The sequence below is a fragment of the Psittacula echo genome, assembly GCF_963264785.1.
Source record: "Psittacula echo genome assembly, chromosome: 2".
NCBI classification, from domain to species: domain Eukaryota; kingdom Metazoa; phylum Chordata; class Aves; order Psittaciformes; family Psittacidae; genus Psittacula; species Psittacula echo.
The window spans coordinates 22,949,701-22,962,649 of record NC_137737.1 but is presented as its reverse complement, the minus strand read 5'-3'; positions in this window follow the sequence as shown (position 1 = coordinate 22,962,649).

Below are 12,949 nucleotides of genomic sequence, written 5' to 3'. Positions count from 1 at the left end.
TGATGAAAAAGACTGCACTCATTACCCCAGCAATGTCAAAGGGGTGACAGCTAACTAGAGATGCTCAGCACCTGTACACACAGCTTGTATTTGGTGTTACAAGATTAGAGAGGAATTTCTTGTTCCTGTAGTTTATGTGCTCAAACAAGCAAGCAAGAACAGGAAGAGGCAAAAGGAAGAAGCCAACAGATAACCACAGGGGGTGGCCTGTTGGTTGCATCATGATTGTGCTCAATCTGTCTGGTCTGTCACTTTTCAACCACCAGAAAAACTAATTTTAGGCACAGTACCTGGAGAAACCCTCCTTGGAAAACAAATCCTAAATGGCACCGCAGAGCTCCACACTCCTTGGGATCACATAGTCCTCCAAAAATTACACCGTTTTTTCACGAAATACCAAAGGCATCCTGTGAGTAACTGCTGGCCCTCCATATTGGAGATACACTGCACATGTCAAGGTGCCTCCTGTCCTCACATACAGCCCACAGACTCTCATATAAATCTACCAACTGCTCATATTTATATGTGCAGCTCTACGCCTTCAAATGAAACTCTCAGCTCCCAAAAAACCTTCAAGAGATCCCTAGAAAACCAGCCTGACTTTTCAAGCCAAGTTTAAGTAAACAGCTACCCTTCAGAGTAACAACCCTGCATGCCAGCATCGGAAGTTTGATATAGAATTAGAAAAGGCCAGGAAATAAAGACTCTGCGAGGCTCTTTTTTTTTAGACATCCTTTAGAGCAAACATGCACTTTGAATAAATATTAAACTTTTATAACTAAAAATCCATTAAAAGGTTACATTGTAAAAAGATCATTATTTTATCTGACTTCCAGAAAATTACTGAGATGTTTTATAGTTTTGGAAGACCTGACATTATTACAATATTTTTTTTCTCCTCTTTAAGACATTGACTATGTTGGTATATAGCAAAAAGGCTCATTGATAAATCTAGTCTCCTATTCTCTATTAAAATAGATCTTTACCATATTGACTAATTTTGTTTTAAATCAGGTTTAGCAAATTATCCACTGAAATAGAAAATACTTGTCTTTTTAATGGATTGTTTTCCTTGAACTCTTCTTCCTGTAATGCTGATCTGTTTGTTACAGCACACATAGATCTGCCTTGCTCTCCATACTCAGACAGACCTATATTAGAGACCTATATATTTTCTCTTTGTACTCTTTTCCCCCTGCCCTGTTGTCAAAATGCCATATACTAGTTTATCTCTAAAAACATTACCTTTTATGTAGTACTGACAAGACAGCCATGAGCTGGAGACTAAAGGCTTAAATACTCAGGTGATTAGCTCAGCTGGAAAGTCCAGTTTGCTAAAAGACTGAGGACAGGACAATTTCACCTGAACCAAAGAAACAGATTTGCCACCACTACTCCCAAATAACTGCAGATAGCATACTTATGAAGAACTGAAGCAGAGAAGATATCCATGGGAAGAACTACTTCTATACATCCTATCCTTAATCAATCTTATACTACTGGTTACTTATACTGCCCTCCACTAAGCTACACATTGGATTGCCCTGTGCATCTGCATGCTGTGTTTGAAAGCAGCTGAGCCTCTGGAGGCCAACAGACTGTACACACTGGGGGAAAAACCTCCATGAAATCCTGCCTGCCTCTTCCAACACCTGTGGGCTGAATCTGATCATAACTGTCTAAAAACAAAGAAGATAGATGTAAAAATGTGGAGCCTCCTTCTTCTATATCTTACTCTAAATCTGTTTCAGGATTTAGATGATGGCTCAAAAGTGACAGATTCAAAATAACAGTAATTATAAAAAAAAAAAAAAAAAAAAGAAAAAAGGTATTTCTGTTCACTGTGGATGTGTGATAAAGCTATACCGTGGCAATGTCACTGAGTACCGAGCCTAAAAGTGAGGATACCTGCAAGCTGGCGATGAGTGGGAGCTGCAGGACCCAAAGGAGAACACAGCAGCTGCGTCTCATCTCTGTGCTGCTTGTGTGCTATAGTACAACAAATTTCATGGGTACCAAGTGAATTCCTGCAGACAAACAACCCAAACCTTTAAAACAACATTGCCTGTGTACTGTCAGTGGGGAAGGCACTATGGCAATCTCACTAGCTGCACAGGCAGACTCTGAGTTGGGAAACTTGATGGTGGCTCCAGGACACCAACAGGAGATGCAGTTTAGCAGATGAAACAAGAATCTGGTCTCGAGGCTCGGGACAACCTCTGTCTTTCACTCATCTCTCCCTGGCACTCCTCAAACGCAGTGCTGCTGCCTGGCTGCTTCACAGCACAGTTATGTTGAAGGCAGGTAGGCAGTTAAAATGCTATCAAGCACCAAACCAGAGAGAGCCAAGAGCTGCTTGCAAGGTGCCAGGTGATGTAAATTCACAGATGAGAGTCTCTGGCAGTGGAAGATTTTCAGGATTTCAGAACACAGCAAAATGAAATCCTACAGCAGTAAGAACAGAAATTAATAGAAGCCAACAGCAAATGAGGTGGGGAAAAGGGGCGCAAATGATCACTGATTCAATGAATAATTGAAATGTCATGATTAATCAGTGTGAGCCTGAATTCCAAGTACATAATGGATTCATTATCTGATGAAACACCAAATGTACTCAAACTAGAATATTCTCCTCTAAGACAGGACTCAGAATGTCAGCATTTTGTTCCCCAAAATCTCCCAGTATAGACATCTTTCCACCAGCTGCTCATAGCAAACCAGTCCCAGTTGCAGAAGCAGACTGTGTAGGTAAAAGTTACAGATCTTAAGCTACAAATACCCTCTCTTAACAGTCACGGAGTAATAAATGGTAGAGGAGAGCCAAATGAACATTTTAGGCTATAATCACTTTCTGATTGTGAGATCATTGAATGTATCACTCCTTATTACAGATTAACAGCTTAATTATACTGTGTGGGCAAATGAATCAGCACTTTAAGACTGATGAGTTGGGTACATGTTAAAAAACGTATTTGACTTTTCTCCCCATTAATGTCAAGTCAGGAATTATTTCATAACTCTCAGCTGATAAATAATTGTGTGAAGCTTAGCAGATATAACAACAGACCAAAGGTAGAAAAATATTACCAAGTTATCTCCAATCTTTCTCCTATGCTTTGCTCTAGGAAGTCTCCTGTGGAAGCATATTTCCTGGAATGAAATTTTATATACTTGAATGAAATTAAAGACACAGTTGTCAGGGATGCTCCTAGACCTCCTTTTTTTCAAGCCCTAACACAGACTGAATCACTTGGTTTTTAGAAGACTTGGTTTTTAGAAGACACTCAGTGCTGCCTTCTTGACCCAGTTATCTCTTGCATCCTCTTCATATGACTACAAAAGGCTCCTGTCCCTTCCCTGAGCAATATACCCTTCTGGGAAATATAAACCACATTTTATATGCATATCTATGCCATTTGAAAAAGGAAAGAAAGCATTACATATGCTTACAGTGCATATATAATAGCAACATGAAGTAAGGTAAGAATTAAAGTCGTAAGATGGAAATAAGATCAATATAATCTCTAGAACATCATTTATCACTATATAGGCATGACATTGGCTTGATAATCTATACAAGCATGAAGAAATGCTCAAGGTATGGCAGTTACTGCTCAGCAAACATATCTGAAAAATGGAATTTTTTTTACCCCTATATAAGAACACAAAGAACCACATTACAGATGCTAAATGGAAATGCTCCAGCACAGACAAATGGCTGTAAAGAGTTCTAAAAAGCCATGTAATTTGTCTCTGGATTAATTATTCGTGTGCATTCGTGTGCATGTGAAAGACAGTCAAAAACATTTTTAGAGTTTGGAATTATATCTACTGAGTCTCAGTGACATTTTCTGAGAAAACATCAACAACCATTCTGTTTGGCAAGAAAACCCTTTCCAGCAGCAGCTGAGTCAATCCTCCATATGATCTATACTAGAAAATAATACACTCTGAAGGCTTAAAATAATATGAAGTGGAAATACTTTGTATTCCTCGGGTAAAGAGACCCTGACTCAAGTCTGTTCTAAAGTCTGTTTTTCAATAAATCTGATCGAATCCAATGAAAAGTGTTTTCAAAATAAAAGGTCAACTTCACAGTATTTGCTCATCTATTTTTCTCGCATATAATAAAATAACGTGATCAAAGTGAAAAATATGTGCTTATTTGGAGCCATACATGGTAGCTAATGATGGATGCTCCTTCAACTTAATTCTGCTGCAGTACCGTATCAGAGAAAACATCTTCTCAATCTCAAGATAATTACACTGACCACCTCAATGATTACCAGCATAATCAGTGACAAGTCTTTCAATTTAATCTTGATAACTGCATCTGGTGACTGCAGATGGTGCCCAACCGAAAATCCTAGTTTTATTTTGCAAAGTGTAAATCTAACCCCTCTGCTGGTAACAAAACCTGTGCTATCAGAAACTAACAGGCCTTTAAAGTACCACCTTGCAAAGATAAGCAAGATTCAGACCATCTGTACACCTTTCTTCCACTTTTAAGGGTGTTTATTTGGTTCTGCATAGTGCTATCTTCAGGCTCATTTGAGGTTAATCCAAATGTGCCTGTAACTTAGTAGGCAGTAGGAAGAGGTAAGTTGTAATTAGGCTGGGGAAGCTGTGTTGATAATAAAATCAGCAAGGCAGAAATAAACATGCAAACCTGAAGGGACCATTCAGCAAGGAACATGCTAGCAGCTCGGTAAAGTTGACAACAGTTGCACAAAGCAGACAGCAAGACAGCTGCTGGCAGCAGATACCTCAGCATCCTAGGAAATGTGTTACAGACTCCAAAGAAAGACAGGGAAGGGAGGAGGAGAATGAAGCAGAGCATGACTGAAAGTTGCTTCTTCCAGATGTCCTTCTGCCACAGTGCAGGTTCCCAGGAACTATAGTGTGTTACTGCAGATGAGACCATCCTTTGTGTTACATGACTCAAAAGGAAACACAGATGTGAGAAGAGGCAGTGCCACAGTGGCAGCTTAGCATCCAGTTTGGGATCTACATTACCTTGTTATCTTAAACCACAGGAAATCAGGGATGTTTCTCTCCACGCACAAATGCCCAGTGACATAAACACAGAGCAATAACGTATGACACAAGGAATCTGCAAGGAAAGAAACCAGGGCAGTAGAAACTACTACTGGAATAAAACAATCTGATTAACACCTACAAGATGAGACCACAAAGAAAAAGAACATACTTCCAGAACAATTACTGCGTATAAAAAAATCTGAAAAGGAGAAGTGGGGGGAACTACAAGCTAAATAAACGACAGGGGACAGCACTTCAGAATAGAGTACCTCAGCAGTTATTAATTCAGCTCCTTGTGCTTTCAAATATCCTACCTGTACAATAATAGGACATTTGAGAGGCATGCAGGAGTATCTGATTTAGAAAAATGCAAGAAAAATGAAATGTGTAACATTTGTATATAAAGAAAGCCAATAGAGCTTGGAATTCCCAATTAAAAGTTCTAAACTTAAAAATGAATGCTCAACATCACAAACACACAATCTTCTATTGAAGAAATTAAAATTGTGACCTACCAACACATTTCAGAAAATAGTAAAAGAGACAGCAAGTATGGAATAATTATGAGATCAATAAGCAATTAAACAACTTTAAGAAGACATTCAAGTAACCTTCTGGAATCAAGTGACACTGAGTTAAATACAAGCAATTTGGGCTTGCCGAAGAAAGTGGCTGATCAGTGATGCTGGTTTTGCTATATCCGTAGTTATTAAACCTGCACACTGTCACTTGCATAGCTGAGCAAGCAAAGCACACATCTACAACACCACACACATATGTACTTCCCATTTCTGCACCAAGGGTGTTAAGCAAAAGTATCATAAACCTCTACCACATTAAACCACCCACAAGTAAAACCACATCCCCACTTTAAATATCTAATCCATGAGCAACTTCAAATAACTGTAATTTCTTTTTCATCAGCTTGCCAGAGAAACTTATCTTTTTCTGTCAATGAATGCCATAGTACTGAGCTAATAATAGAATTTATTTCTTTATTTAGATATCATTACAGCTCTAAAAGCTGAATGTGTGACAGTCTGAAATAACTAGACACAGGGCTTTTGTACTTTCATGAAACCAAGATTAGCAGGTTCCCACCAGGACTAGCGTTTAGCTCTGCTGGCTGCTACTGGCATTATAGGGTGAGGAAAACATTAGCCCAAGTACAACCTCTGCAGCTCTGCTTCAGCTGAGGATCTCCCAGGCAAGCAAAATCTAACTATGGAAAGCTTCAATGCCACCTTGTGCTGGCGGCACTTCCCTAATTAAGAGTTTGAGGCCAGATGGAGTCAATGGATCATCTAATCTGACCCCTGCCTATCACATGACATGTCATTTTACCAGTAAACATCATATTGTGCCCAGTAATTTAAATCAGACTAAAACATGTCAGAACTGAGGAGACTGCTGGGTGCCCAAGGCAGTACCTTTTGTACCCGTCGCTCTTGCACCATCCTGTACCAGAAGGTAACAGAAGACTTCAGTAGAGTCTGAATGCCCCAAGAAAGATCAATTCTGTCTACATCCACCATAATAGTTAAACTACTCTAGCAGATGTACCTGATCCATCAGGATCTAGACACCAAGCAAGGATGTCTGCTTTCAAAAGAAAGGGTATGGTGAAAGAAAACATTTGACTGCTCATCAGAAGCAGTTGTGTGTTAGCACTTATCTCCAAATGAGAGTTAGAAAAACTGGCTATTGTTTTAATGTGCTGGTGAGTCAGGCCCTCAGCTGCCACTAAAGGACTTTGCAAATTACATGTGTGCCACCTAGGCAATAATCAGCATGTTTTCATTTTGAAATGACTGCTCTGGAGCATCCCCAAGGCTTCCCAAGAAGTCAGGTAAAATGTAAAATACTTTCATTTTTTTAAACCATGCAGTATTTTTCCAAAGTGATATAAAGCTCTCTGTGTAAGTTTCTCTTCTGAGGACATACGATCACTTTAAGTGATGTAGGAGGCTGAAATCCTTTAAGGGCTCTTTGAGCCTTACTCAGCAAAAATATTTAGCCTGGTTGCAACTCAGCAGCTTGGAGAGAGGCTGAGCCTTCAGTGTTCAGGGGGCTGAAATAAAAGTTGTTTATCAACAACTGCTAAAGAAAAGGAATGGGGAGGGTGGAGGAAGGATGGTAGTTCTTAGTGGAAATTAACAGTAGTCTTTATCAGGCATGAAACCTAGCCATGCTAAAAAACAAAAAAAAGGCACAGCTGCGCCATACTGAACAAGCAGAGATTCTCCAGTCAGTCAGTCAGTCATTCTTCCCAAGCAGAAAATAAAAGAAAGGAGGAGCCAAAAGAAAGTGTTGCAATGGCTGCCTTAAATATGAAAACAAACTGTTGAGGTCACATTTATTCTAAGGGAAAAGAAGTCTTTATTAGAAGCACTAGAGCATGACAGGAAGATACCAAAACTCAGTTCAATAAAGTCTTTATTTTAAAGACAAGAATGCATTTGCTCTTTGTGTGTCCCCACGGAGGTTATACAGCCAAGTTGACTTTGGCGGAGATAGCTGATACAAAAAGCAGGAGTTCTGAAGGGAGAAAAAAAGTATCTTGATTAGGTGGGCAATGATCCAATGAGCAAGACACTCGAGGCTGAAAGTTCACAGCCGAAGAAGCTCAGGTAGAAATAATTTATAGCAAATTAAGTTAGGTCATGATAATGAAATTTAAAGACAAGTGGGACATGATTTATTTTAATAAGGCTTGTTCAAAAGTGAAAACCAAGCAGAGCTATCAGAAGGGCTAATTTAGCTCTAGTTACAGGCGGTACTGGCACCGAGATAAACTTTACTTGACATATTTGGAATGAGGAAGAGAAGAAGAATCGAATTTAAAAAAAAAACAAAACAACAACAACAACAACAACAACAAAAAACCAAAAAAAAAAATTAAACCATTTTTCCAAATTGCAGGAGGGAGCAGGGCAAATTCAGTCCTGCAAATTATTACTACTTGTTTCCCAATTTTAAAACATCCTGGCACACAGCCCTCAGTGGACACATGGTGGAAATACCTGATTGCAAGTGTGTGGAAGGGATGGATACCAACACCTGCACTGCAAAACCCCTGCCATCAAGAAGCAGGAGGGAGGATGGAAAACCCTAATGGGAGTAGCTCTTGGAACAAGTGCAGCTTCCTTGCAAGTCACTAGAAAGTGGCAGCCATGGCAGGAGGGATGCTGTTATCATTGAGGGCTTTGCAAGTTACCTCAACAGGTTATCTAGTGGCAGCCCAGGGTTTGGCTTTGTTTGACAACAGATGCAGTGCTATTATGTCCTCAATTGTCCCTCCTGCCACCCACCTGCTTCTCCCTCCTCAAGCTGTGAAAAATGGCAGATAATGAGAAAAAGAAAGAGCCACTTTATAATGGATGAATGCAGCAGTTTGTGGGGGAACGGAGCAGGGGGAGAGTAATGAAAAAGCATTAATATTAAAGTAATAAAGCTTGTGGCCATTTTTCAGTCTGAAATGCATGGCACCATAAAACAATGCTTAAAGGCACCCACTTCAGTTCCAAACCACCTGCATGCTAAGGCACCCTGCTATTATAGCACAGAAATTTACTACCAGTCTCATTTCAGTTTGATTCCAGGAGAGACATAAAGGTGAATTTTTTCACTTGGCGTGTGAGCCCAAGTAGCCTCAGGTTGTCTTTGGTATGCCAAGCTCTGCCGAGTCACCTGCAATCCCTCTCTGGTCACTAACCACTCATTTCTAACAAGATTTATGAAAGTCACATTGGAGCAAAGGGAATCTGTCCCCAGTGCATGGCACACATACACCCTCCTAAATCAAGAGTGTCTGACTTTCGCAGCCACCACAGAGGATGCAGAGAGCATGTGCTGTTCTATGGCAAGCAAGGAGACTGCAAGCTGGTAATCAGCTGGTTACCCAGGGCATGAGCCTCGACAAGCTCTAAAAAGCTATTACGATGGGTCACTTCACCTGCTTTCCTCTTCATATTCCTTTAGGATATACAACTTCTCCTTTCTCTTTCCACCAAAAAAAACCTGTTATCTTGCAAATAATTATTCTAAAATTCTTCAGAGTTACAATATTGAAACGCACTTTGGCATATGTAAACAGCTCTGCAAACAGGGAGAAGTGGCCAAATCAACCGTCAGCCCTGGAGCTGTCTTACAACTTCATCTACAATATTAACCAACAAAACTATCATTTTCTATTACGAAGTTACTTTCATGGTTGCATAAACAACTTCATTAAGAATGAGTGATCTCATTTAATCATTGATTAAAATAATTGATTAAAATAATTGATTTTAACAGCTGCCTTAATATGGCAATCATTTATTTATAACAAAAGAAATACTACCTTCTCTTAGAATCAATGTTAGTAAGATGAGAGAAAATATTTTCTATTTATAACCTGCTAATAATTAATTTAAAGTTATTAAAGTATTCCCCAGGCAAAATTGTACATCCTACCTTTACTCACTAAAATAAGATATGGCTCAAATCTTGATGGCAGATGAAGAGAAGTAAAGAAAGAATATTATTTCACATCCTTCTCTTTACAGTGCCATTCTTATTTCTGCTGTGGTTTTCATAGCGTTTGTTAATGACACTTTAACGGAATTTTAATATTATTGGAACATGTTTTCTTACTGCATTTTATGAAAATTTTATAAATAATTTTATAAAATTACTTTTAAAAATTAAAACTTTCAAACCTCGGGACAAAAAAATGTATAAAACATTATATAAAATGAACATTTTTAATTAAAATACAAAATTTATATAGCACTAGCATTTTTCTGTCTTACTGAAAAGATGGTATTTTTTCTTCAATCAGTTCAGCTCTCAGTGGAGCTTTCAGTCAGCTCTCCTCAAAATGAAGAGAAGGTTCTTCAGTGTACTAATGGATACAGCCCCTTACAAACTGGTGAACAGAATGCTGCTTGTCTGGGCTTGCACTCAAGATCTTAGTAACGATGTGAAGCAGAAGCTCAGATGGTTGTGATAAGATCATACAAAGAGTTTGCAAGACTAGACACCTAATATGAGGTAAGTTATGATATGTTATTATAACATACCTATGGACAAGACACACACTTTGAAACCCTGACTTAACAAGAAGCATTAACAACAAGGTCATAGAATCATAGAATGTTTAGGGTTGGAAAGGACCTTAAGATTATCCAGTTCCAAGCTCCAACAGTTCCATGTCCTTTTTATCTTGAGGACACCAGAACCTGCACACAATACTCCAAGTGAGGTCTCACGAGAGCAGAGGGGCAGGATCACCTCCTTCGACCTGCTGGTCACGCTCCTTTTGATGCAGCCCAGGATACGGTTGGCTTTCTGGGCTGCGAGCGCACACTGCTGGCTCATGTTAAGTTTCTCATTGATCAACACCCCCAACTCTTTCTCCACAGGGCTGCTCTGAATCTCTTCTCTGCCCAACCTGTAGCTGTGCCTGGGATTGCTCCGACCCAGGTGTAGGACCTTGCACTTGGCATGGTTAAACTTCATGAAGTTTGCTCTGGCCCACCTCACAAGCATGTTGAGGTCCCTCTGGATGGCATCCCTTCCCTCCAGCGTATCAACCGAACCACACAGCTTGGTGTCATCAGCAAACTTGCTGAGGGCACACTCAATCCCACTGTCCATGTCACCAACAAAGATGTTGAACAGGATCAGTCCCAACACCAACCCCTGAGGGACACCACTCATTACTGGTCTCCACGTGGACATTGAGCCATTGACCACAACTCTCTGCATGTGGAACAGAAGACACGCTGAGGAAAAAAATGACCTTTTTTGTGTAACGCTGCCAGCAGAAAGCAGCCCAAAAGATGGCACAGCTACTTCTGGGAATAATTACTGCAATGTCTGCAGTCTCCCTCTAGTTTCGAGGCAGTGCCACAGTTCCCACCTGGAGCCATTCTTGCTTGCATGCAGGAAGAGGAGTGACCCTCGCAGATCCTCGTGTGATGCTAAGCTGTGTCCTTGCTGCTGAGAGACCCCGAGAGCCGCTGGCTGTTTGTTTAAAGAATCCAAAGAAACTGAAAGGCTTTTTAAAAGTTATTATTAACATAAAGCATGCTGAGCCATGATGGAAGAGTAGATGATTGCTGCCAAAGATGGGTGGCTCCTCAGCTTGGACATCACTCAGTGGGGATGCCCAATTTCTCTTTGGAGGGCAGGACTGACTAACTTGTGGCACATGCTCAGCAGGAAAGGGACAATCTATGCTTTGCCGTCCTCAGAGCATTGGGATTCCCAAGCTGCTGCTGGGCTTGGAGCTTCGAAGAAGCCAGGAGCCAGGGCAGTACTCTGAAAAGCAGCAACTTCCAGCATCCTTTCACCTCAGGAGCTGTCAGGTTCCTGCTGAGCTGGAAACAGCATCTTCATCTTTTTTTCTTACCTCCTTTTCTCCATTTGATGGCTGCATAGAAACGTTTGTAGATTTGGACTGTTACATCTATACAAGCTGAAAACAACCTTGCTCAGGTACAGACAACAGCTCTCAATGGCAGGGTGAATGTGACTGCAGACTAATACACCTTCTTGTTCTAACACTTTTGGTAGATTCACACTGTGCTATGCACTAGAATTTTTCTTCAGTGTAATCATGGAAAGACATTAATAGTTTAAATACAGGTCAATCAACAGACTTTAAATGTAGTTCATGTATTTAATACACACATTCTGCAAAGAAATTTAAAGCACATTCAGTCTGTCTCTGAGGGGATAGAGGAACAGACTACTACCAGAAAAAAGGCAGTCAGTTTAGAAGGTATTTCTTCCTTCAATATTCTATTCTCAGAAATTTCAGGCCCCTGCAACCAGTGAGAAATTCTGGAGCAATGAAAACTTGTCATCAGCAGAGGAGGATCCAGTTAAGGGACATTCAAACAAACTGGACATACACAAGCCCATAGGTCTTGAGGGGGATGCATCCACAGATGTTGAGGGAACAGGCTGATGTTAACAGGAGGCTACTCTTAACTGTCTTGGAAAGGTCATGAGGATCAGAGATTGCTCTTGAGGACTTCAAGAAAGCAAAAGTCCTATTTTCAAGAAGGAGGATCCAGTAAACTACAGACAGGTCAGCCTCACCTCCAGTCCTGGGGAGGTGATAAGCCAATAAATCTGGGAACAATTTCCTTACTATATAGAGTAAAATAAGGTGAATGGAAGTAGTCAGCATGGATTTATGAAGGCAGAAATCACATCTGACCAACCTGCCAGCTTTCTGCAATGAGATGCCTGGCTCATGTCATTGAGGTGAAAGTGCATGTTATTTATTTTGACTTCAGCAAAGCTTTTGATGCTGTCTCCCGCAACACTCTGACAGACCAAAGAAGTACAGACTAAATAAATGGTGAGGTGGACAGAGAACTGGCTGAACTGCTCAGCTCAAAAGGCTGTGGACAGTAGCATGAAGGCCAGCTGGAGGCCAGTCACTACTGGAGTACCCCCAGGGGTCTATACTGGGGCCAATTTAACATTTTCATGAATGACCTGCACAATGGGATAGAGGACTCAGCAAGTTGGCTGATGATACAAAACTGAGAGGCACAGTTGCTACACCAGATAGGTATGCTGCCATCCAGAAGAACCTGCACAAGCTGGAGAAATGGGCTGGCAGGAACCTCACAGAGTTCAACGGGGAATTCCATGTCCTGCACTCGGGGAAGAATAACTCTATGTACCAGTACATGTGTGGACCAATTTGAAAGGAGCCTTGCAGAGAAGGACCTAAGGGTCCTGGCAGCCACCAAGATGAACATAAGCCAGAAAAGTTCCCTTGCAGCAAGGGCAGATACAGCATCACAGGCTGCATTAGGAACAGCATCAGACAGCTGGACAGAGCCCTGAGAAACCTGTTCCATGTGACTCTGCTTTAAGCAAGGGATTGGACTAAGTGATATCC